Genomic DNA, 27883 nt, shown 5'->3' on the forward strand with positions numbered 1-27883 from the left:
GTATCTATGAATCACAGTCGCAGCAAGAGCGATGTATTCTTTCGATGCCCTGATTGATGAAGGGGCGGACTACAACATCTTGACGCATGACCATTGGACACACATTGGTCCATCGAAACTACAGCCCACTAATGCCAAACTCACCCCGTTTGGGGGTACTGCTTATTCACTCCTAGGGAAGTGCAAGGTAGTTGTTTCCATCGAGTCTGAAAGTTTACCAGCTTTCTTCCATGTGTTGCCTTACACTAAAGGAGCCGGTAATGTGTCACTATTGGGTCGCACTTTCAAGAAGAAAATGAACTGTAATGTGGATTACAACCTAAACCACATTCATCTTGCTATCGAAAATGTGCGTATAGTGACGACTTTCAGCAAGGGCTGTCATGATTCCTCCACCATTATGAAGCCACCGGTAGAAACCCCTACGACCACGCTCCAGCCCAAGTTTAAACACAAGAAAACTATGGCCTCGTGCCAGGCTCTCAACCCCAGGCCCAAACCCACCAAGAGTGCTCACAAGGCCAAGGAGTCCAAGCTTATATGGGTGCCAAAATGGAAAAAACCACATCCGGGTAGACCACCCAAACGTGATCCTAAACACTAAAATCATCAGCCGCCATCACGGCCTAAGAGGCAGTCTAGACGCTATCGACGTAGACACACAACCACTCCACGATGGATCCCCAAATATCTCTTGTGAGCACAAGGATACTATGAGGGCAACCCCTGGATTTGGGTGCCTAAAAATGGCCAGCTAAAAAGCTCATCTACAAGCAATCTCACCCTAGTGAGGGAGGCTTGCACACGTGGTGCCCAGAACATAGTCAGCACACCATTGCTAGCTGTGGCTAGTAAGCCCCAGCTCATCTATCGACCAAAGCAAACGCCACAAGCCTTAAACTTACCTAATCCAGAGAACTTAAAAGCCCCTATGACTGCTCACTCAGAACCTAACACAACTTCCATGCCCCCAGAGCTTCTTACAACACCTCAAAGTGCTTCGGAGTGCAAAGCCCAATCTGTGGCACCGATGATGGAGTCACCACTATCCAATCCAGTTGCACCATCCCCACCAGCAGGTCTTAAACCTTCCTACGCGATACGACCTTTCCTCTCCTTGGCTAAGGACCTCACCGGGACTTCTGGGGATGATTTAATAACCTGCATCAAGATGTTGGACGAAACTTTCACTACATTCGCTAGAAGTTATGAGAGGCTAGACCTCAGCCTTCTTGACAAAACACTTGCTTCGGATGTTCGTGCATTATCATGCACTTGGGAAGAATACGAACTTATAACCACTAAATTCCCCAAAATTGCTACCTAACTGATAGCAAACGACAAAATCTCAAAGGAGCAAGCTGCCCTCAGAAGACTCATCACTTCATATCTTAAGCCTCCTCGTTCTATTTTTGAACACGAGTTGCAAGAGCTCACGCAGATGGCAAGCTCTCCTTCCACGTTCTTGCAGCAGTGGTTTGCTCTGAGAATCCAATGGGAGAAAAAAGATTGCCGAATAATGACCAATGCTGAGCAATGCAGGGTAGTTAAAACCATCGAATATGACCCTACTTATGTGGCACCTATCTCGTTTAGGGTTTTGGCCATCACCCGCAATCAGCATTTAGACAACCATGTGCTCGCTCACCCCTACATTGACCAATTCCTCACGGAAGAGGAATTACATGTTGCCAGCCACCTTAATACTGGAGATCTCTTTCACGATGTCTTGACCTACATCTCCCAAGTCTCCATCCAACCATGTGCTCTTGATTGTCATGCTCAACTGGAATACAATCCAAAATTCTACACATGGCTTCTTCACACGTAAACACCTACCCCAACAGGCCCAAAGCCCTTCACCTTTTAACCCCCAATCCTAGGAAGGATTCTTTTCTAAGTCGGAAGAGGAGGGGGTATGTGGGTATGTGGTGAAGGTGAAAAGAATCAGATAGGAAATGAATAAAAAGGGGGTATAGTAAAGTAAAGGTAGTGAAAAGCATAAGCATATAGTATGAGAAAAATGGCTTCCTAAAAAAATTAGTCAAGAGTTTTTATTCTCACATAAATAGCAAAGTGATATGTGGAAAATGCTAACGAAAGTTACGAATTATGGCAAGAGCAGAAAATGTCACAGCAAGGCCACGCCCATCGACTCCCTTTCACAGATGAGGAAAGGGAGCAGTATCGCATCCATTTAGAGAACCGCGCCTTCGGCCAGCTGAAGTTCTGAACCATCCACAACATCGAAGTCGTGGTGGCCAAGGAGGAGGCAGCCAGGAGGGTAGTGGAACATTGCAACCTTACAAAGTATATTGAAAAATTCTCGTAGGAGCCGGATCACTTAAAATGCGTAGAATTCCTCAGAACATACAATCCGGACCAGGAAGGTGGCATTGTAACAATGGGCCGAGGAGAGGGTGCAAAGTAGATGCAAGTCCGGTTGGATCCAGCCTTGGTGGAAAAGGCTTTGGGATTGGTACCAAGGACAGAAAGGAGACAAAAAAGGGATGTTTATGCCTTGCTAAAAATGAAGAATTAAGAGGTGCTCACGAACGATGGCATAAGCATCCAGGACATCCCTAACACAGAAGCCAGGTTGCATGCCAAGTTGGTGCACGTGCTCTTCTCGAGCCAACATTACAATTCCTTAATGCATCGAATTAGAGTGCCAATGCTGGAGAATGTAGCAGCCCACACCCTAGACGAGGTGGATTGGAATGGCTACGTGCAGAAGACGATTGATCAAGTGGCCAAGGCGCTAGCCCTGGGAAGTGCACCAACAAGAGGAGAATCTCCGGCTTCTAAGGTAACGGAAAGGAAGAAAGCCTCCTCCAAGGCCTCTTTCATCGGATACGGAGGAGTCTTGACTACACTCATTCAGGAGGCAGTAAAGGCAGCACAGGAGGTGGAGGAGGGAGAAGGAGAAACGCCGGAGAGGTCGCCTCCTCGACAGGACAAAGATAGGTCCACCGATAGGACATAAACATAAGAAGGGGAGGGACAAACTAGTAAGAAGACAATCAGGACAACGAAGAAGAAGGTGGCACAGAGGAAGAAGAAGAATGACGAAGGCAGGAAGAAGGAAAGGGAAGACTTGGAAAGAGCAAAGAAGGAATCCCTGAAAGAAGCAAAGGAGAGAGAGAGAGAACAAAGAGACAGGAGGAGGAGAGGGAAAAAGAGGAGTTACAGAAAGCAAAGGAGGCGTCAAAACAAGAAGTTGAAGAGGAGAAAAGGAGGGAAAGAGAATAGAAAGGGAAAAAGAAGGAGGAGCAGAAGAAAAGGGAGGAGGAAAGGAAGAGAAAAGCGGATGATGAAGAGGAGGAGCTACGAAGAAAGGAGGAAGAGGACCTGGTGGAGGCCACCTGCCGGTCCATTGAACAACAGTGCTGAGTAGATGAACTAAGGAACCTGAGCCCGCGTAGGGAAGAGGGGCCAGGGTCTAGCACGCAGGTGCCAAAGTTCGTGCCACCTCCAATCCGTGAAGGCAAGGGAAAGGCCCCGCTCCATTTGATCCCTACCCTCTTGGTGCCTTCCGCGGAACTCACCACCATCACCCCCAACATCCCCACTAGCACAGATGTGTCAAACTTCGTGGCGTGGATACAGTATTTCATCAACAAGGAGGTGGGCCAGGGGCAGAGCATGGAGACTATGGCCACATGACAGAAGAGGCCAGCCATGGATGCAGAGTCCAGGCAAGAGCCCAAAAAGCAAAAAGTCGAAGCCTCAACCTCGCCCATTCACACAACGATGATGCCACCGGCTAATTACGACGAATAAGCTGCCACCATTACTTGCGGAGGTTAGGCTGAGTCTGGATGAACAACGAAAATACCTAATGCTGGCCGGCCTAACCTCCCAGGAGATAGACGCCCTAGGATTCGAGGAAGAAGCAGCACATGCAGAACGGCAGGGGAAAGAAGCAGAGCTGAAAATCGATGTGAATCGATTCAGGGAAGACGTAGTCCCACAACCCCCCTCGTCGCAGGCCCAATACCCGCCACAAGAAGACCCTGCTGCTGCAGAAAGAAAAGCCGTCTCTAAAGAGAGACGCAAAAAGCTGGTGGAGGAGGCCAGACAAAAACTGAGAGCCAAGCTAGCTGTGCTACTGTTCGCGCCTCTCTCTCCATGCCCAGATGATCTTTCCACAGGATTCCACGCAGAACTGGTGGTGTGGGAGGTACAAGAACTAGGAAAGGATCCATTCTCCTTCAGTTTCCTCCTACCCAACAGTCTGCGGAGGGTCCTGCCTCTCAAAGTGATGGACGAGGTGATCGCGGTCGGTGACTGGTTGGGGAAAAAGTGGTTGGAAGAGCAGGAAAAGACCCCAACTACTTGGGGCACCGAGGCAGTCTACTATTGGCAATATAAGGTTTTTGAAATCCCCCACACTGTACAAAACTACAAGAGCCAACCCCTGTGGAGGAGGCGAGTATGCGACATAAGCATGCTCGCCTGGATGGCTTTTTGTAATACCCTGCCGTTCGAGCGGAACGACCCTACCTACTGTTCAGATTCAAAGAGGCAGAGTGATGAAAGGCAGAGTGAAGCAACAAGCTTCCTCTCTCACACACAATAATCAAACCACACTGAATAGTGAAAGATACAACCTACGGTCATAAGACCATTCACACCAAAGGCACTGACTTATTTAATGTATCTAACTACTATGGCTAGACTAGCTGTGTCCAGCTCATGTCGGTCAACACACACTAAATGAGCTTGATATTCTAACACTCCCCCTCAAGCTCAAGACAGCATATGTACTCCAAGTAGCTGTCTAAAACCACAGAACTTATCTTTACCCAGAGACTTGGTAAAGATATCTGCTACCTGCTCATCAGTCCTCACATGCATAAGATCAACCTTTCCTGCAAGGACCATCTCACGAATAAAGTGGTAGTGTACCTCTATGTGTTTTGTTCTGGCATGGTAAACTGGATTCATGGCCAGGAGTACACTACTCAGATTATCACATAACAGTTTCACTGGAGCATCAACCTGAATATCCAAGTCAGCCATAAGCTTGAGCAGCCAAGCAATCTCACATGCTGCCAATGCAGCCCCCCTGTACTCTGCCTCAGTACTAGATAAAGCAACCGTAGGCTGCTTCTTGCTGCTCCAACTGATCATGCCGCTACCAAAGCCAAAGGCATAGCCACTCGTAGATCGTCTGTCAGTTGAGCATCCTGCCCGATCTGCATCTGTGTATCCAATCAGTATCAAGGGCTTATCTCTGACATAGAACAGCCCATAGTCTACAGTGGACTTAACATACCTCATGATGCATCTAACTGCATCCAAGTGCGGCTTTCTCGGCTTTTGCATAAACTGGCTTATCAGCCCTACTGCATAGCTCAAGTCAGGCCTAGTGATGGTCAAGTAAATCAGACTGCCGACCATCTGCCTGTACATAGTCACATCTTCTACTTCAGCCCCAGTGTTCATGTCTAGCTTTACATTCTGGTCCAGAGGTGTATCCAGTGGTTTGCATTCAGCCATGCCATACTTCTTAAGCATTTCCATGGCATAGTGCTTTTGCATCAGCCATAAGCCATTTTCAGCTGGTACGACCTCAATACCCAAGAAATACTTCAGATCTCCCAGATCTTTCATGTCAAATTCAGATTTCAGCATCTTCATAGCATGCTGAATTCCCAAGTCATCATTTCCAGTGATTATCAGGTCATCAACATATATGACCAGCACTACCAAGCCACTGTCAGTCTTCTTTGTAAACAGGCTGTGATCAGCCCTGCCAACAACAAATCCAAGACTCTGCAAGTAACTACTGATCCTAGCATGCCAGGCTCTCGGAGCCTGCTTCAGCCCATACACTGCCTTTTTCAGCCTGCATACATAATGCTGAAAATCAGGGTGCTCATACCCTTCCGGCTGAACCATGTATACATCCTCTATTAAATCACCATTGAGGAATGCATTCTTAACATCCATCTGCTGCAATTTCCAACCTTTTGCAGCAGCCAAGGGAATAATAGTTCGTATGGTTGCCATTTTTGCAACCGGGCTGAATGTTTCATCATAATCCAAGCCATACTGCTGAGCATATCCTTTAGCGACCAGCCTTGCTTTGTACCTTTCTACACTGCCATCAGACTTACATTTGATTTTATAAACCCATTTGCAGCCAACAAGCTTTTTTCCTTCAGGCAGTGGTACCAAATCCCAAGTCTGATTTTCAGCCAAGGCTTTCATCTCTTCGTCCATAGCCATACACCAGTTTTCATCCTTTGCTGCTTCAGCATAAGTACCTGGTTCTTTGATCTCCATCACTTTTGTCATGTATGCATAATGCTTTGCAGAATAACCAAAGTACGTCAACCTGTCAACAGGGTATCTGACCCTCTGCGATCGTTTAGGCTGTGGTGCACTACTCGATTCACCTCTCTCATGAGGCGGAATGTACCTGTTCTGCCTCGTGCCAGGCGTATAGACAGTCGGAATACCAAGTTCGCTGTCTAAAGTATCACTAGACTCATAGCCCGAAGTCATTCTGCCAGGTGTCATCATACCATCCTCACTAACTTTCTCTTTTCCTTTGCTGTCCAAGACATCATGTCTCCCCCTCACTGACATACCCGTGTCAGTGGACGGTGAGCTCCTCAATCTCCCTGTCCATGGGGATACTGTCTGACTGATAGGTCCTGTCATAGCAGTGCTCTGCTGCATATCAACTATAGAGACATGAGTGGAAGGCAAATCGGATGGCACTGCAACTGGTGAGACATACCAAGAGCCCAGCTCATCAAAGATGACATCCCTGCTTACCAAAGTCTCCCTGGTAGAGGGATCATAACATTTGTATGCCTTCTTCTCCTGCGAGTATCCAATGAACACACTCTTATGCGCTTTGGGATCCAACTTTTTCCTTTTCTCATCTGGAATGTGCACATAAGCAAGGCAGCCAAAGACCTTCATGTGTCTTACATCCGGCTTATAGCCATAGAGCCTCTCAAACGGTGTCATGTCATGAATGCCTGCAGTGGGAGTCCTGTTTAGAATATATGCGGCTGTCACAACAGCCTCTGCCCAATAGTAGAGCGGCATATGCTTCTCATTCATCATGGCCCTAGCAGCTTCCATCAGAACCCTGTTCTTCCTTTCAGCTACTCCGTTTTGCTACGGAGTGTAGCTGCAGGTTAGCTGCCTACGAATGCCATTTTCAGCCAAAAAATCAGCAAATTCATTGGAGACATACTCCCCACCGCTATCAGATCTCAAGCAAGAGATGTAACACTCAAATTCCTTCTCAACCTGTGCCTTAAATTTTTGAAAAACAGCAAAGACCTCATCTTTTGTTTTCAATATGTGAAGCCAGGTATATCGACTGTAGTCATCAATGAAGGATACATAGTATCTGGAACCCCCCATAGATGCATTATGAGCTGGTCCCCAAATATCAGAGTGCACTAACTGCAGTGGTCGTGTACTCTGTCTTACATGCCTGACAAACGGCAATCGTGATTGCTTACCAAACTGGCAAGCCTCGCAGACATGACCAATATCTGAATATTGGAATCTAGGTAGCCCTGTTACCAGCTGCTTCTTCTGCATGGTCTGCAGCCTCTGCAAATTGACATGCCCCACTCTCTTGTGCCAAATCTCTAAGTCCCTGATAGTGCCAGAACCCTGAGCAAACATAGCGGAATTCAGCTCTGGCAGTGTAGCATCAAGAGTGAACATTCTTCCATTTCTGTGGCCTTTCGCGATCAACTTGCATCCATTGCCAAACTCTTCAATAAAGCAGCCATGCTTATTGAAGCGAACCTTCAAGTTCTGCTCTGTCATTTGGCCCACAGACAGTAGGTTCTTCGTAATCGAAGGAACATGCAAAACATCATGAAGATTCTTCTTCCTGCCATCATGTACAACCAGAGGCACTTTGCCTTTATGCTCAATGCTATGTTGCGTGTCATCACCTGTGCATACATAGCCATGCTTTTCAGCCACCATATCCGTGAACCAATCACCATGAGGGGTCATGTGATTCGACGCCCCCGAGTCAATGTACCACACTACATCATCAGATGATTTTTCAGCAGCCTTATTTTTGACATATTGCATGGCAAACAGTCTATCACCAGAGTCATCTGCCTGACTGGACGTAGCATAATGTCCATGCTGCTTGCCCTTCTGATTTCCCTGCTTCTTCCAGCAATCCTTTGCAATATGCCCATACTTTCCGCAGTAGTGACAATCCTTGTCCTTATTTGGATTGTCTGACTGACGCTGCTGCTGCCATGAGCCTCTGCCACGGGAGTTCGATCTCCCCCTGCCTCGAAAGTTGCCACTACCTCTTGCATTTGATGACTGCTGATTGCTATTACTATAGGATGCATTCTGCTGGCCTCCTCTGCCAGATCCATAGCCTCTACCACGGCTACCACGACCACGCTGATTCGAATAAAAAACTGCATCCTTATTCTTAGAGCTGCTTGACCCTGTAGCTAAGCCAAGCTTCACCTCTTCATGAATCAATAATGCAACCAGCTCATTAAAATCAGGCATCTCAGCCCGCACAGATACTGAAGTGTCAAAGGACTTATACTCCGGACCCAAACCATTTAAGGTCACTGCAACCATATCCTCATCTTCTACCTGTGAGCCAACAGATGCGAGCTGATCTGCTAAGGTTTTAATTTCCGTGACATAGTCCTGTATGGATCTGTTCCTCCTCTCTATGTTGTTGAATTTTTGCTTCAGTTGTATCTTCCTGGCACTCGTAGTTGTGCCATAGTACCTGACCAATATGTTCCATGCATCTGCTGGGGATTTACAGTTCATGATCTGCATCACCATAGCATCCGAGATACATAATGATAGCCAATGTAAAACTCTGCGAGCTCTTTCCGTCCAAGCCCGATGTGCTCGTCTTTGATCAGCTGTAGGATTCCTATCTGGAACTTCAGGTTCAGCCTCAACACCTATCACTAAGTCCCAGTATCCTTTGCCTATCAGAAAGTTCTCCATGCGGAACTTCCATATTGCATAATTGTTGCTATCAAGCTTTTCTCCCACAATCTGGGTTACATTATCAGTTCTATCAGCATTTGCCATGTTGCAGACCTTGCCTCACTACCTGCAAACCAAGATTTTCTTAACAGTTCAACTTCAGCCCGGAACTGTTTATGATAGTTTTCTGCAATTAATTGCAGGAAAAAAACCAGTAAATTTCAGTCAAATATCAGCCCAAACAACGTCCCAATCGGTTCATCCAACTCATACAGACAATTGCCAATACATATGTCTGATGTTCGGTTCAGATTTAACTCCTGCAGATCCACTGCCAGATTCCAAAAGCATGCAGTCCAAACCTGTAAACTGCAATTACAGCAGCCTTTCCAAAGTCAAACTCCCACTGAATACACGTAATGCATATTCCAAAACTGCTTAGTTGACTGCTGGTACATATGCCACTTCAGACATAAGCATAGAGACACAGAACAGTGCATAACCAGCACATACAAGTGCCAACAAATTCAATTGCAGGTTACAATCAACCAAAGTTCAGCATATCAAGTTCCAATCAGCCCCAAATTGTCTCCCGATCATGTCATACATTTACTTCGTAATGGTGAGGTCAATACATGAGCATCTAGGTATACATAGACAACCTATTTTCACTGACCAAAGCATAAGACCTCATGAACCATTTGTACTTGACCAAGGCAATATGTCTGCATTCACTTCAGCTCTGGACTTCAATTTTCAATGATACTCATTGAATGTTTCAAGCCTCCATACATCCAGCATGTATGTGACAGCTCTCATAGGTGATAGAGCTCTAGAAATGACCTGTATTGCATTAGTAGTATCTAATGCTTATTACTGACAGTACATGACAGTTTTCAGCAGTGAACAGTTCTCAGATCTGAATATTTTACTGAGAAAATTTAGCTCAAGTACTTCACATCAAGTACATATAACTTCTTGACTTGTATTGTCTGCAATGCAATCTTCCCAGCCAAGTGTCAAGTAGTGCTTCAGTGAAAGCTAATGCTTGCTGCCCACTGTTCTGAGACAGGTTTCCAGCCTGTTTACACTTCCAAATCTGAGTATTTTCTTCAAGGAACTTCAGCTCAAAGTCCTGAGAACTGATACTTATGTCTTCTAGAATGCTCCTAGGCTCTAGTGAGGTCCATAAAGCATGTCAGAGAGCTTCAAGGCTCTTCCAAAGTATTGCATATGCTGTATATACACTGTATACAGCAGTTCAGCCTTCTGTTCCAGGTCTGTGTACTCTGATTTTAGCTCATAAGAGAACTCCAACACAAGCAATGACTTCTTGTAACCCTGAACTACCTTCCAGTGTCTGCTCACTAGCATTTGATGACCTCTTGTACAGTGCTCATGTCAATTTTGCTTCAGCAGAAGCCATGCCTTCAGCAGGCGCAAACACACAGGCTGGGCAAATCTGTGCTGCTGCACATCTTGCTCATTACCATGACAATGATACACTCACTGATGCTCAATCAGTCCTTGGAGGACCTCTCAGCAAGCAACAACCCTTCTTCAAGCCAGAAGACTCCAATGCTTCACTGTACATACCTCTAGTGTGACCTTTTATGGAGATGGCAGTCAGTCCTCTTCTTTTTTTTTTTGCTCTTCAGTTCACTCTTCAAGTCTTCTTATTGAGTGCATTCCACCAGTGAGCCCATTCATGGCTCTGATACCATGTTCAGATTCAAAGAGGCAGAGTGATGAAAGGCAGAGTGAAGCAACAAGCTTCCTCTCTCACACACAATAATCAAACCACACTGAATAGTGAAAGATACAACCTATGGTCATAAGACCATTCACACCAAAGGCACCAACTTATTTAATGTATCTAACTACTATGGCTAGACTAGCTGTGTCCAGCTCATGTCGGTCAACACACACTAAATGAGCTTGATATTCTAACACCTACATGGTGTACCCTCGAAGGGTAGGGGTAGATTTTGATGCCACCCTCCACGGGCGGTATGACTTTCCCGTTATCTATAACTCCACTGTAGTATCCTTTGAGAACGCCCTTCTTTTTACCGCAGAAAGCCTAGACGAGTCTATGATGCGCTTCCTTGCGGACTTTTCCTCATGTCCTGACCCCGCTTTTATAACCACTTGTAATTATCTTAGGTTACTTAGGCTACTTCTTAAGCAGGACCCGACTCCACAAGAGCGCGGCTTGCCTCCCCTATTCTTTGACCCTAACGCTATAGACAACTGTGCTATGGCTCGTCTCATGATGAGGGCTAGTGTCATTCTCTCTTTTTGCCTAGCCCTCCTAGAGGACATGAATGACAGCCAATTCACTAGATGCAACCACCCCTTTCTCTCCACCACCTCCCTTCATGTCCGCATGAATCTAAAAGATTACATGCAAAGTTGCCAATTTTTGAGCAAGTCTCTCTGACCCCCTTCTCCTCCTCATTCGATCAAGACAATTAGGCCTATGTATCATTTCAATCAAAAAGAAGAAGAAGAAGAAGAAGAAGAAGAAGAAGAAGAGAAAAAGAAAAGAAAAGAAAAGAAAAGCAAGAAAGAAAGCACCACAATCACTGCACCTAGGGTTCTCCCTAGCCCCCTCCCCCACTTCATGCTTAGGGCACATCAAGGGCAGGACTTTCAGACCTGTCACCCTAAGGTTCACACCGCACCTCCAACGAAGCACAAGCTGGGTCCTCAAGTGTGGGACGTTACCAAGGGCTTGCCCAAGGTTAGATCCATCTCCCAGTTCCACTGCCACGAGCACCACACACTACACGACAAGTAGACACACCCCTTAGGGAGTGCATAACTTTTCTTGTAGGTTACGTTTGACTCTCAAGAAATGGCTACTCGTGGAAGAGGATCACCCACGGTACCCTTTAATGACCCAAACATGCCGGCATCCAGCCATCCGCCTGCTAATGGCCACCATGATTGAACCAGGTCAAGGTAGAACTGCCATTGGCATAGATCTTGGAACTGCATCATCCAAAGATCCATGCCCAACCCCTCAAGATCCACGGATTGCTTATTGATTCCACAAGCTTGAAGACCTTCAACTCAAAACTGAAGACCTTCAACTCAAAGACAAGGATCTTCAATCGAAGCCACGGGTTTTCAAGATAAACAACGTTCGAGGGGTTTCTCTAGACTAAATCCCTCCAATACCATCATCCTAAGGGATTGCTTATTGCTTCAAGTGTTTCTCATACTCCAAAGACGACCAGCTACATAACCAGCACCACAACCATGTGACTGATGCTGAGTGCCTTCATGGAACCTAAAGCACGATGGAATCTTTCCTGGTCATCGTCCCCAAATTCCATCACCTGTCAATCTCCCAACCGCCCACATACTTGTTCCGCCTAGCAGTCGACCTAACTAGCCACTACGTCCCACTGCAGTGCCATGGGACTAGTAGTTGGCTAGGAGGGGGGTAATGTTACCATGTTTCCGTAGCACAAAGGAGCGAAAAATGGAAAAAAGTGTAATGTTACCGTGTTTCCGCAGCACAAAGGAGCGGAAAATGGAAAAAAGGGAAATAGCAAAAAAGGCGCAGGATAAAATTAGAAAAACGCGCCTTAACCGGTAGCCAGTCCCTGAAAAATTCAAATGTTTGGGCACGACCCTCAGAGAACTTCAGTGTCAGCCCGAGGCAACAAAAGAATTAAAATGCGGAAGCGCCCTCGAATCTTTGTAAAAGAGTGCCAGGCTCGCTCCTATGCAAAGTGTATGCATTAGCTGGGAATAGGATAAATTAGAATGGTGGGAAATGGGAAAAAGGGCCTAGGCTACGGCCGGCCATGTAAAAGAGGGAAAAGGGGATGACCGCCCAAAAAGGATTTAGGGCTTTGTATATAAAGTTGAAAAGTGAATGAGAAGCTCATTCTTTGGTGTGTGGAAAAAAGAGTCTTTACTTCCTCTCTCCTTCTTGCTTGTGTGTGCTCTTGAGAGAGGGAGTGTGAGAGTGTGAGGGAGTGAGTGTGTGTGAGAGTGAGGGATCAAGAGGGTGAAGCTCTTCACCATCTCCTCTTCTCTTCTTCTCTTCTCTTCTCTTGCGCCCGCGGCTATGGAGGATGGAGCTTGGAGATGGAGGAGGCTTGAGGATGCTTGAGCTAGCATCAAGAATCGTGGAGCTACCGGAGTGCAAGAGAAAGGAGGGTACTCGATCGGGCATCAAGGTAAGCTCACTACACTCGTAGGATCGACGGCGCGTCGGCTAGGTGAGAGATAGCCATTAGGGCTCGCTTGAAACGCTTGAACAATAAGCGGTCCGTGGGTCTTGGCAGTTGAGCGAAAGCTCCCACAAAACTATACAACATACCTATAGCTTAGGCTCGTTTCCACTCCACGTATAAGTCATATATTAGGAAGACAATTCCTATGCAATCTAGGAGATAATACCATGTGGCGTGCAAAATGCATAGTGAATATGATCCTAGTGCACAAACAATATTTATCAAATTTGCATTTTGTGATGTGAAAAAACAGCCCTTTCATGATCTTCACTAAACGTATGCTTCGATGTATGGAGACTAGCATCAATTTCTTGTGCTACTAGCCCCTTAAACTAAAATATCGCAAATCTAAATGAATGCACAATCAAATATTTCAAAGATTCAAACCCTATCAACCCTCTTAATCTCTTAACATCACCCTTTCCCTCTACTAACGTTTAGGTTGTGCTGCATTGCATAGGTGTAGGGTTTCGTTTTTTGTCATTTTTGATATAAAAAGAAATAAAGATGCACTAAAACATAAAGAAAATGATGATCTAAGGCTTAACCTCATGCCTCAACATTGCCAAACATTCACGGACGTTAATCATATTTTTTCTTATTTTTTAAGAGCACAAAACTCTATTTTCCCCATTTTTAACTATTTTTCACTATTTATTTATACATAAAAATAGGTTATTATATGTTCTATGATTAGTGACTCATTATGAAAACTGAGAAATGGTTTTAATCAGACTTTTATCCCATACACATCTCTTTTTCCCACCCGAAACCAATAAAATCTTCATTTTTACTCTAAAAATACACTTTTCGGGTTATAATTTAATTATTGCAACTATTTATTATTATGGTTCTGCATTTCTTTTATGCACATCCCTTAATCATAATACAAAATAGATTCAAACAAATTTTTATTCCATATGAATTTCATTTAGACCATCAAACTTCAAAAAGAAGCAATTTTCCTTTGTAAAAATGAGGCATATCGCTTATACGCATGTTGCGGGTTTTTTAAAATCTGATTCAAGATAGTAAAACAATCCATCATTGATGCTCATCCCTTCTCCAATCATCCAACTTCAGCCTCACTCGATTTGGAAGCAATCTGGTACCACATCAGATAAGCATTAGAAAGATTGATTTCTGATCTTCCCATCGGGGCAGCCATTTCACAAGCTGGAGATAGCGATGGAGAGCGAAGAAAGAGTGTAGTTCTCTACTGGAATCAGTTTATGGGGGTACATTGAGGTGATCATTACCTTCTCCCCCCTCTCCTCATGAAATCTTCACCTGCACGACTTCATCTTCTTTTTTTTCACGAAAAAAAGCCCCCCCTCCCACCCCCCCATTTGTCAAATTTTCGGGGGGTGGGAGACCCCAAGGGTCACCTTCCTTCCCCTTCTAGTCCTTTTCACACTAAAGCTCTTTGGTCTTGGCCTCCAGGCACCCCCATTCTCGTGTCTCGGTGTCGGATTTTAGATCTGTAAATTTCTGCTCGACAGTCTTGAGGTCTCGCATTGCCTGGCGTTTCTCAAGATCCAATCTGGAAATCAAAAATTTATGAAAAATCCATAATGTGTCAGTTGGTGTATCTTTAAAGCACTTTAGGAACCCAACGACTGCTTGCTGCTTAAAATCGACTCGATTGCCTATGTTGCCTTCGACAAAGTTTTTTTTTCCCTTGAAATATAGATTTTTTGGCAATTCTTAAGCACTTCTTGGGTTCAAAAGTCATCTCTCATTAGCAACCACGGGATAGGGTGACTTAGCCCATTGAGTCCCATGAACAAATCTGCACATAAACACAACCACAAAGAGCATCAAGTTGATACATAAAATACTCAACAAAACACATCACAACTCTCACCCTACCTCCTATCAAAACCAAGGCATGAAATCCACAAGGAGTAGGCCTGGCATAACCTGATAGAAAGCCTAAAGCTAGTCACTAACCAACTGCTCCAACACAGCCAAGCCAAAAAGGACTATCAAGGAGGTCCTCCTAAGTGGTGGTCTGAACTACCTTCCTAACTAAGGACAACTCAACCAAGAGCTCCTCCTACGCAAGGACTTCTATAATCGGATCAAGAAGCAGTCTTTTAGCACATTTTTTCCTTTTAGGCCTTTATTTTCCATACTTGGGCGTATAAAAAGGAGGGAGTTGAGTGTAGTGACCCAAGGAGAATAGGGCATCGGCCTTAGGACTTGTCTTGGTACCCAAGAACCTACCAATCCCTCACGAGGTGACACTTAATCCTTTTTTTATGCTCACTTTTATTTTTGCTCCAACCTTCTCTTATTCTTATTCTTTTAGCTAGATGCCACCCCTAGGAAGACAAGGCATCGGCCTCATCCCTAGGAATCTACCAAGCCTTGGCAAGGTGATAAACAATTGCTCAAGGATTTTTCTTTCTTAAATTCTTTTCTATTTTTATAGAGGGGTAGAACCCCTTTTTACACACCTCTGTATATGTATTTTTAGATAGCTTCAGAGCTTGTTCTTCTCTTGATATTTAAGGGCAGGCTTCTCTAACTGCCTCTCACACTAACAGAAACTCCTAGAATGGCCGCCTAGCAAGTTAGCAGAATAGGGTCACTAGGATTGCCATCTAAAACAGGTCTTTTAGTGCTTGACAATGCATTTGCAGGAGGCAATAACTGCTCAAACCTCCCACAGATATACCTAACCTAAACCTAGGACTTCATGCCTTGATTGTTGGTCCCCAACAAATGAATAGATAGTAACCCCTTACATACACATGTATCATTAATTGCTTTAGGGAAATGGGAAAAGACTCGAGAAGGGGACAAAACCACCTGGAATGGCCACAAGAAGCTCCTTCGCAGTAAAGGCTTCCTTTGGTGACTTCGTCAACCTGTATGATGCAATCACTAAAATAAAAAACCATTAAATGTACATGCACCAAACAGACATAGGGCCCTCTTGGCCTAAAGAAATAGCACATTCTACTACAAACTAACTGGCCCTCTTGGCTTAAAGAAATAGATCGTGTCACTGCAAAACTGACTGGCCCTCTTGGCCTAAATAAATCAAGCAAACCAGCTCATATATAGCCCTCCTTGGAAAATTTTATAAATAGGCAACCAAATGCTCCAGCCCAAGGAGGACCAAGGAGGAAATAGGGCTCCTACCCTAAACTAAATGCATCAAGTTGTGACCCATATCTCTTGTATATATAGCAAGAGGCGTACACATAACATGTCATATGATCAACCTATGGGTCCAAGATAATAGCGATAGATGTGTCTCAGCCACTCTTCGCATTACCCATACCAACCATCGCCTGCCATATAACGCGTGGTCTGATAAAATTCCCCATAAGAGACCATGTATTGTCTCATTATCAATAGCAACATCCAGACTAAGACCATAGTTGAAGAAGAGGTCCTCTTCATTGGAAAATTTGGCTAAGAACCAGCTGAAGAGATACGCTCTCAAACTCATCAAGTAGGGTTATAGCAGTTTGATGATACATGCAAATGATAGGATTCCAGATTGTGTATGTCTCATTTAGTTGATTTAAGATTAGCTAGGAATCCCCTTTTTACTAATAACCACCGAATACTATCTTTCTTGGCAATATTCGATCCCATAATCAGGGCTTTATAATCCGCCATGTTGTTAGTGAATCCTACCTCAAGATAAACAGCTAATTTCATTGTAATTTTACATCGGGGATCTCGGATAATTACTCCAATGCTCCCTTTTCTATTAGGGACCTTGGACGCTCCATCAAAGTGTAATGTATACATCCACAATGGATTTATATAGCCAGCCATCAAGAACTCCCCTATTCGTAATTATGATAGTCAAAATTCAACATACTGAGAGGATGAACTGATGGCTCCATCCCACCTTTTTCATTGAACTCAACCGGGATACTTGTCAAAATTTGTAAACAGTGATGGTAGAAAACTTTGATTTCCCACACAAAGGTACCATCTTCCTGCTTAATCACTTTGTGTCCTTTGCTAAATGCATTGCAAGTCCATGATGCTGGGGTTGATTTGAGACCTACAGAAGAGCTTAAACTGGTTGATGGGGCAATTAATCCCTTATTTGGAGTACCCATATCTAGAGCAAAGAAGCATACTAAAAAATAATAAGGTTTAGTCTTATTAATATTAACCTTATTTTTAAATTCCATGCCCTGTAGATCAACTAGTAAAGCTGTGGACTTATTTTTACCTATCCTAACTACCTTGTAAGGGCCATCCCATCAAGGTTCCAACTTCCATGGAAATAGCTCCCTACGTGCATCGTAATACAGAAATAACTACCCCTTCTTAAAGATATATTTCTTCACTTTTAGATCATGCAATCGATTCATCCGATGCTTAGCTACCTCTTGGTGTAATAGAATCTGCAATTTGAGCTCATCCAAGTGGACCAGAGTCATAAAACACTCGAATAGGGCATCTTCGTCGCCCAAAGAATAATTGATTGCGAATCTTATGGTCGAAAACTCAATTGCTAAGGGAAAGACACACTCCTCCCCATAAATAAATTTAAATGGGGTGTGGCTAGTGGCTTGTTTAAACGCCATGTTATATGCCCATAGCGCCACATACAATTTCGTATCCTAGTCCCATTTCTTTTTGGAGACTATCTTGGATAGGATACTCCAAAGTTGCTTATTGGTACTTTCAACTTGCCCATTTGCTTGTGGATTGTAGGGGGTCATCTTGTTATGCTTAATTTTCCATGCTTCAGTCAAACTTTTAATCACGTTATTTAAAAAGTGAGTTCCACGATTCGATACTATTTCCTTTGGTCGACCAAAGCAGCAGATGATTTGCTCAAGTAGGAAACTGGTAGTCTCTTTTGCATTATCCTGCCTCATCGCCCGTGCCTCTAACCACTTTGTAAAGTAATCAGTTGCTACTATAATATATCTCTTTTGAGTAATAGATGACAGGGTAATAGGACCCACAAAGTCGATGCCCCACTTCTCAAATGGAAGGATAGCCATAATCATAGTGAGTGGTCGCTTCCTATTCTCTCTATTGTCATGTCTTTGATAAGTATCACATCTCTTAGCATACTTTATCTTGGAAGATGGACGACCACCAATATCCAGCTCTTAAGGCCTTCTGTGCTATCAACCGCCCACCAAAGTGCCCTCCACAAGCGGAATCATGGCACTCCTCTAGGATAAATGGAACCTCGTCAGGCATCACACATCAGTGATAGATATCATCAACACCCTGCCGGTATAGTGTTCTTGCGATCAAGGAAAATTTCAATGCCTGCTATTTAATTTTCATTTTCTTGGATTTTGATAAAGTAGCTCTCTAGTCTCTCCTGTAGATAGATAGTGCATTATAACAGCATACCAGGAGGGAATAGATGTCTTATCAATCTTAAACAATGTTTCTATGTCACTTCCTTCAGCCAAGACCTCTTTTGGTTCTCCAAAATCCACAAGACATTCTACAATGCCCTGAAGCTTCGGTGGCTTGCTCTTAATCTCATAATCAAATTCCTGCAAAGTGATTAACCACTTTGCTAAATAATCAGGTGACTATAACTTGTTCAACAAAACAATCAAAGCCCTTTCGCCTTCGTATAAAAAACCACCTTCTCATAAAGAATGTAGTGCCTGAAACTTTTGGTCGCAAATACCATCGCAAGGCACAACTTCTCCATATAGATGTAGTTAATTTCCGATACACTCAACTTCTGACTAGCAAAAGCAATTGGATGGTACCACTTTTCCTCCCAAATTTGGGCCAAATAGTAGTTGATACTATACATGGTGGCTACTGAAAATATATAAAATATTTTGCCCCTTTTAGGTGCTTTTAAAATAGGTTCTTTGGCAAGATCCTGCTTCACATCGTCGAAAGATACTTTGCAAGCATCACTCCCTGCAAACTGACAATTAAAGGACAATAGGTTCGTCAATGGCAACATTCTTTCTGTCAAGGCATTGATAAACCTTTGATAATACCCTACCGATAACAGAAAGCTATGTACTTCCTTTGGAGTATGCGGCGGACTCATGGCGACTATGACCTTGATCTTTTCACGGTCAGTTGCAATCCCTACTGAACTGACTACATGACCTAACAATAGCTCATAAGGCACTCCAAAGACGCACTTCCGCGGATTAAGAGCTATGCAAAATTGTCTGCAACTCTCAAAACACTTCCACAAAATAATCAACTACCTTTCTCTTGTGGTGGCTGGCGAGGTCATCAATGGATACTTTCGACTCCTCTGAGGAGATGTCACCAAAGGTCTTATCGGCTATTCTTTGCCACGAACCAGGTGCATTACATAAACCAAATGACCACATGATACGCAAAGGTACTGAAGATAGTAATAAATGCCATTTTCAACTTGCCTTGCTCAGCAATTGCCATTTGGTTATACCCCGCAAAGCAATCCATGAACGAACATATTTCTCTATCTGCTAGGTGATCCAAAATTCGGTCAATAAATGGCAATAGGTCGTAGTCTTTAACACTCTGCTTATTCAGCTCTCTAAAGTCTATGCAAAGCCGGATCTGATTATTCTTCTTCTTTCTTATCACAATTGATGAACACCATTCAGTATGCTGAACAGGGAAGATCAAACCTGCTTTCTGCAACTTCTATAGCTCCTTGAACAGCTCATCCCTTAGTTCAAAAGGCATGCACCTTAGTTTTTGATGTATGGGCCGACTTCCTTCCTTTAGTGGAATGGTATGCATAGCTAGGCTGGGAGGGATGCCTCTGAGTTCAGCATAGCTCCAAACAAAGATGTCACGAAACTCTTGAATTAAGGACACATAGTCCTCTCTTTCTTCCAAATTGAGCATGGAACCTAATTTAATTGGCTGTGAATCATTTGGCGTACCAAGGTCCAGCTCAATAAGATCCGCATCTCTTATTCGATCGTGAGGCTCTATTGGCTCATTCAATGTTATCTGATAGATGTCTTCTGTAGTGGACCCTTCTTTAGATCCATTGCTTGATGATGTCTCACTACCAGATGGATCATCTACTATTTCTAGTTCCATGGAGGATAAAGAAGCTCTCTCACTCTGAGGAGACTCAAGGTAAGCATCCACTATTACAAGATTGGCACCTCTACCTAAAATCACTCAACCAATGGGTATATTGACTTGACAATCTATTCATAAAATCCATGGCTTGCCTAGTAAAACTCGATAGCTAGGATGTCTTGCAAACCTTATCACCCTAAAGTCTAGATAGCATTCCATGCTTGCAATGGTAACGTGGACTTTAGTGATGCAATCTTCTACTTGCCTTAGACTGTCATCAGCCATCCTAAGAAGTGTGGAGCCGTCTTTTTGGATTTCTAGACCTAGCCTCTCCATCAAGTCTGAACTCATGATATTGACAGAGGATCAAACCAATCTTCTCCCACTCTAGCTATGCCCAAAGGCTCTACAATATACCCAATACATAGGATTTTCTTGAATTCCTTGTGTACTCTTGGAGACAGTTTAATAAATTGTAGGAGATTCACATCTAGTTTAACTTCGCAGAGAGAAATTTCTAAATCAAAGTCGTGGTAGTTAGCCAAAGTTCTCTTCTCTCGCCAAACCATTATCTCCTTTGGTCTTTGGACCGGCTTTAGTGCCTCTTTTTTAACTTTTGTCTTCTTTCTATCAACCGGCATGAGAGGTCCACCTTCCATATCAGGATTCAAGACTTGCTTTCCCCTAGTATCTTGCTTAGGGTTTTCCTCGATAGATTTTACATTTTCTTTTTCACCCTCTCTAGTTTTTTGCCCTCTTGTTACCACTCGTAGATTAGAAGTTTCAGCATCATTCACATGTACGGCCTCAAAAATACTGACTCCATTGTCATGAGGCAACTCCTCTACAATAGCCTTTCCTCTTTGCAGTATTTGTCTTGGTCCATCATCTTGCTGGAGATTATTCCTTTGTGCACGATGATTGATTGGACCTAGCTATTTACTTCCTTGTTGGAGAGAACTGATCTTACTCCAACAGGTAACAACTAAGTGGCCAGACTTTTCACAAATATCGCATTTGATATTTGGACAATTCCTAAGGAAGTGTTGGCCACCACACCGCTTATAGTTGAATCTTGAGGGGGCACCCTCCCTCTTCAGGGTGTCGACTCCCTATCAAATTCTACTACTTCTTAAGGAAATTGACATTCATGGCTATTTGTCTATACTATTTGCTAATCATGTCAGTGTAGTGCTTCATCATATCCTTAACCTCACTAAGGACATTTGAGGCACTGGACTCATAGCTGCAATCGTTTGTTGGTCATCCCATCGGCCTAATCACTTGATTGGGAATTGGCCGCTGACTTACTGGGACAACATTAGGATTCATTGTTTGGCCTCCACCATTCAGTAGGCCCATCTGACTAGCCATAGGCATAGTCAAACTAACAGGATCTGGTAACATAGGAAAATTTGGCATGATACTCCCTCTTCCATTTGCATTTGTCATGGGGTTCCCTTGACTCACGTTGGTTAGTGCCAAATTATTACCATTCCAATTTATCATTGTTGCATAAGCTACTTGCAAGCATGACTCTACTCCTTCTACTTGGGTAATAGTAGTGTCAATGTTGGCCAAAGCGACACTACTCAGCTGCACCTAGATGTTGAAATCTGATCCATGTAGGAAATATTGCAACTGTGTAGCTGGTGGAATGGAGATATAAGTATTAAGTTTGCGAAGAACTTGCTTTAGTTTCTTGGCATAGGCCTGGACATTCTCATTTGGCTCTTGGCGTGTTACATTCAAGATAGGCAATCAAAACTATCCACCCCTCTCAGGGGTAAACTCTCTACGGAAGGCCATGAAGAACTGGTCAATGCTAGTTTTAGTTCCGGCTTCTAGACTGTGATACCATATTATTGCCCTTCCTTTTAATGCCATATTGAAGAACATCATGAAGTGTCCTTCGTCTTGGATTTGATATAGTTGAACATGAGTATTTTAAACTCATTAATGTGGAGTTCTCCATCTTCTTTTGCTAACCCATGGAAGATGTGAAAAGGTGCTGCTAATGCTAGTAAATCCGATGTCCCTGCTGGAATTGCAATGGGTTGTGCCATGGCTACAACGGGATCGACAACAAGAGTTTGTATAGGTAAAAGGAAGGAAGGAGAAATACTGATTTCTGATCTTCCCATCCAGGCAGCCATTTCACGGGCCAGAGACGGCGATGGAGAGAGAAGAAAGAGTGTAGTTCTTTGTTGGAATCAGTTTATGGGGGTACATTGAGGTGATCATTGCCGTCTCCCCCCCTCTCCTCATGAAATTGTCGCCTACACGCCTTCATCTTCTTTTTTTTCACAAAAAGAAATGCCCCCCCCTTTGCATTCTTCAAATTTTTGAGGGGTGGGAGACCTCAAGGGTCACCCTCCTTCCCCTTCTAGTACTTTTCACACTAAACCTCTTTGGTCTTGGCCTTCGGGCACCCCCATTCTCGTGTTTGGCGTCAGATTTTAGATTTGTAAATTTTTTCTCTTGAGGTTGCACATTACCTGGCACTTCTCGAGATCCAATCCACAAATCGAAAAAAGTATTAAAAATCCATAATGTGTTAGTTGGTGTATCTTTAAATCACTTTAGGATCTCGATGCTTGCTGCTTAAAATCGACTCGATTACCTATACCGCCATTGACAAAGTTTATTTTTCCTTGAAATAAGGATTTTTTGGCAATTTTTAAGCACTTCTTGGGGTCAAAAATCAGCTCTCAGTTGCTAAGGATGGAAATCTTTTCCATTGAACTTCTGAATTTGAGGCCTTACATGTGCATAGGCCATGGCCATTACAGGAAGGTCTTACCTATTGCCTTAGGCAATGGCAATGTCTAGTCCTTTACAAGTGGCCAAGCACGAAACAAATAGCAAAACTGATAGGCCTACAAACGATAACCAAATTTAAAGCTGTAGAGATGAAAAAGGTTGGAAATCATACATATGTAATATCTCAAGATAGGATTTTGGAGGTCATGTTCTTCGAACAACCCTTGATTTAAGTTTTATTATTTTCCTAGGTTTGAATGAGGGAAGCTTTGACTGAACTTCAGGCTCCTCCTGATAATGTGGCCTATTAGAGGAGTTCTTGGTGGAGCATAGCTTATCAATCAACTCTATGCTAGGGATGAGTCAGAGGAGAGTACAATAACACTCATTTCTCATATTTACTAGTAGCAAATGATAAGGAGCATCAGTTGAATGCATTAGTAGTGCTAAGGAGCACTCTTACCAACTTTCATTCTAGTACTCATAATGTAGGTTGATCTTTACGAGCTTAATATTGCCCATGGAATGAGAAGCACTCTGAATTTAAGCTCCACAGGGCAGTAACAAATCTTGACAAGGGTTTTTTAGTGATTAAAATCACTATTGATAATGCCCAACTTGAAAAAAGATGAAAATGAGTGAGCTTGAAGCTTCCTGTCTATGGCTGCCAGAAATCCATAGTTAGGGTTGGCTCATAGCAACCAACACATGAGGAATTTGTCAAACCCTCTTACAAGGAGATGACCCACTGAGGGGGCTATGAAAGCCCTATGGTGTCCCCAATGGTTGCACCTTCCACTAGTCGTCATTCAGCTTGTGGCATGTCACTATCAGAAACTGCATTGAATCTATATTTTTCCACAATGCCATCCTACTATGTGGCCAATGTGGGGGTTTGTGGTTCTAGGGAGGAGCGTTTGATGAAAGGGAAGATTTCTCTTGAAGAAATGGGAGGTTGATATGCCCTCTTATTCTCACACGAGCTCCTCCAATGAAGATAGGTATTGGCTGGCTATGGAGGTTGAAGGTCCAAGATGAGAGAATGAAGATTTTCTTGTGTAGTTAGTTTGAGATGAGGTTTAGGGAACCTAAAGGATCAAAGATGGCTTTGATACCATGTTGCAAATTAGAGTTGGAGGCATGAGAGAGTGTGCACAAGAGGGAGAGAGAGAGCTCAAGTACAAGAATTAGATCTTGCTTAGTCAATTGTTCAAGGTACAACTAGTACACTCTCCTCAACTTGGAGTGTGTACTTTAGGTTGTTTATATAGCCTTTAGAGAAGTTAGAGTTAGGGTTTCCCCTTGCTCCCTTGTCCTCCAGTCCATTTACACCCAGTTACCCTTATCCTCTCCAGTATAAGGAGAGTTCCCATGCTTACTTCTCAACCCAAATGACCTTTAGAGGAATATGTCATGGCCCACCCCTATTTCAATCGAATCATGACCAAGGAAGAACTATATATTGCTATCAAGATGAACTCTATTGACTTCCTTACTGATGTCCTAACCTACATTACACACATAGGCATTAGAACCTCATGACATGGATCATCACTCCCACTCAGAGTATAACCCAAACTTCTACAATTGGCTCATGACAAAGTAAAGCACAACACACATGCACTTCATACCCTTAACCTTGAATTCTCCAATCCTTGGAAGGATTTTCATCATCCTTAGGGGGGAGGGGTTAAGGTGGAAAAGAAAACATGACTTGAACTTTAGAACTTCAAATCAAATTTCAAAACCAAAAAGGTTCAAAATAAAAAAAGGATGAATAAATGAAACTTGTACTTGAAGAAAATATTTATGAAATTCATGCTTGGAATGTGTGGATTGCTTGAAGTATAAAAATTTTACATTCCTCATTGGAACATCGCACCATTCCATAATGTTCGATCCTAAAATTTTCTTTTTTTGCAAAAATTACTCTCAAAGGAGCTAATTGTGAGCTATTTTTCCATAACAAGGACTTGAGAAGGCAGCCCAAATCCTAGTTCTTAGAGGAAGAGCACACCAAGTACCGATTCCGATCTTCCATGCGAAGATGAAACACATTGAGGTGAGGTATCACTTCATACATAGGGTCGTTGAGGACAAGTCTATTGACCTTGTCAAGATCTCGACTGACCAGAATCCTGTAGATTTGCTCACGAAAAGCCTCTCTACAGAGCGCTTTGCCTTCCTCAGGAGGTTGATGGGCATGCGATGAGATGACGTCTTTCCTCATCCTGTTGTACATGTGTACATGTTGTATTGTCTTTTTTCTTTTTTCTTTTCACTCCTCACTGGGGTAGATTCGCCTTTAAGTGGGAGGTTGTTGGGGGTAAAGGCGCCTCTGCCTAGCCACCATGTATTACTACACTGATAGTCACCGCCACTGCACACTGCAAGTGGCGGGTGCCCGTCACCATCACTTTATTCTTTATTCTTTTAGTGACAGTTTGAATAAAGGAAGGCCCGGTCACACATTGTGGCTGTTGGAGTTCCCATTTCCAGTCTCTCCCTTTCTTGCTCTTGCTCTCCTGCCATAGCTCTTGAGTCCAACCTTCGATCCGTCACTCCCTTTCAGAGAGGATGTAATGTCAGCCCCCCACACACCCCCCCCATGACCCCTGTTCTATCCCCCCATAGGAACTCCCCTCCCTTTAATTTTTTTCAATTTTTTTTTATCTCTCCCTCTCTCTCCCCCTGCCGTGTGCATGGCGGGAAGAGAGAGAGAGAGAGGGGGAGTGGAGTGTGGGAGATGGGGGCATGCAGCCCCAAATGGCGAGGAGCTCCCCCCCCCCCTACTGCAGCATGACCCCCCTCCATTTTCGGACAGTGCCCCCCCCTTCCATCGTGAACAAGTGGCCGCCACGGTGATCCCCCCCCCGTTAAAACACTGGTTCTTGGGCGTAAAGGCGCCTTTGCCTAGCCACCGTGTATTACTACACTGATAGTCACCGCCACTGCACACTGCAAGTGGCGGGTGCCCGTCACCATCACTTTATTCTTTATTCTTTTAGTGACAGTTTGAATAAATGAAGGCCCGGTCACACATTGTGGCTGTTGGAGTTCCCATTTCCAGTCTCTCCCTTTCTTGCTCTTGCTCTCCTGCCATAGCTCTTGAGTCCAAACTTCGATCCGTCGCTCCCTTTCAGAGAGGATGTAATGTCAGCCCCCCACACCCCCCCCGTGACCCCCGTACTATCCCCCCATAGGAACTCCCCTCCCTTTAATTTTTTTCAATTTTTTTAAATCTCTCCCTCTCTCTCCCCTTGCCGTGTGCATGGCAGGAAGAGAGAGAGAGAGAGAGAGAGAGGGGGAGTGGAGTGTGGGAGATGGGGGACATGCAGTCCCAAATGGCGAGGAGCTCCCCCCCCTACTGCAGCACGACCCCCCTCCATTTTCTGATAGTGCCCCCCCCTTCCATCGTGAACAAGTGGCCGCCACGGTGATCCTCCCGTTAAAACACTATATAAAGGCATAGCCTTTTTGCAAAAAAAAAGAGGTGATGATCAGGCCGTCATGATGATAAGAGAGAGAGGGTGAGAGAGAGAAGAAGGAGGAGAAGAAGAAGGAGAGGAAGAGAGAGAGAAGAGAGAAGGAGAAGAAGAAGAGGTAGAAGAGGAGGGAGAGAGAGAAGGGGAAGAGAAGGAGAAGAAAAGAAGGAGAAGAGAAGAAGGAAGAGGAGAGGGAGAGAGAAGAGAAGAAGTGAAGAAGAGGGAGAGAAGGAGAAGGAGAGAAGAGGAAGGAGGGAGAGAGAGGGAAGAAGAGAAGGAGAGAAAGAGAGAAGGGAAGAAAGAGGGAGAGAGAGGGAAGGAGAGAGAGAAGTAGAAGAGGAAGAAGAAGAGGTAGAAGGAGAGAAGAGAGAAGTAGTGGAAGAAGAAGAAGAAGAAGAAGAGGTAGTAAGAGGAGGAGAAGAGAAGGAGAGAGAGAGAGAGTAGGAGAAAAAGAGATAAAGAAGAAGAAGAGGAAGAGGAGAGGAAGAGAAGAAGAGAAGGAGAGAGAGAGAGAGAGTAGGTGAAGAGAAAGAGAAGAAGAAGAAGAGGAGGAGAGAGAGTGGGAGAAGAAGAGAAGAAAAGAAGAAGAAGAGGGAGAGAGAGAGAAGGAGAAGAAGAAGAAGAAGAAGAGAAGAGAGAGAGAGAGAGAGAGAGAGGTGAAGGTTCGAGGAGCCACACTCAAACCTCCCCCAGCGAAGGACCCCCATCTAACGATCTTCCCTACCCGCGCCTATTGTCTTGAAGGCCGCTTCGTGGGGCAAATGGCTCCCAAGAAGAAAGTCGCGGGAAGCATAGGTGCCAAAGCTACCATTGGTACTGGTACGGGGCAAATGGCTCTCAAGAAGAAAGTCCCGGGAAGTGTAGGTGCCAAAGCTACTGTTGGTACCGGTAATGTAGGAGAGGCGAGCAGAGCGACCAACGTAACGAATGCCCCTACAATCATAAATCAAACCTAGGTTCTTTAATCTTTGTAATTAATTATGTTTTATTTCTTGTGAAAGAAATGAAGGGGTTAGCTATGTGCATGGAACACGGACGAGTCTTAGGTGCTAGGTTGCATGCGTGAAATGATAAAGTATGGAGTTTGCATAAGTTTATATGCCTGAAATGATAGCTTTTGCACACATAGGATGATAAGGTTTTCACATTATTTCACATTAAATAATAGCCTTTAAACCAGTTGAGTGCAAGAATAGTTATTTAGAGTTCATGCTTCACGATCATGACTAAAAGAAACACATGAAATGATAGATTCCGTTCATAGGATGCAATTGCACCAATGGGTAGAAACTTAGACCTTCATGAGATCCGATGCATTAGGAATAAGTATAATTGCATGCGAATTGTTTTATCGATCTTGCCGTGGACTATCGCAAATGGATACACTCC

At 43.9% G+C, this 27883-nt stretch overlaps 1 pseudogene; it reads left to right on the forward strand.

Annotated features, from left to right (window-relative positions):
- The first annotated feature begins 3841 nt into the window (after nucleotides 1-3841).
- Nucleotides 3842-27883, forward strand: part of LOC148035208 (uncharacterized) — a 30665-nt pseudogene continuing 6623 nt past the window's right edge.

This window comes from Lygodium microphyllum, chromosome 6 (genome assembly GCF_053477565.2).
Source record: "Lygodium microphyllum isolate KBCC chromosome 6, Lygodium_microphyllum_v1.1.10, whole genome shotgun sequence".
Classification (NCBI taxonomy): Eukaryota; Viridiplantae; Streptophyta; class Polypodiopsida; order Schizaeales; family Lygodiaceae; genus Lygodium; species Lygodium microphyllum.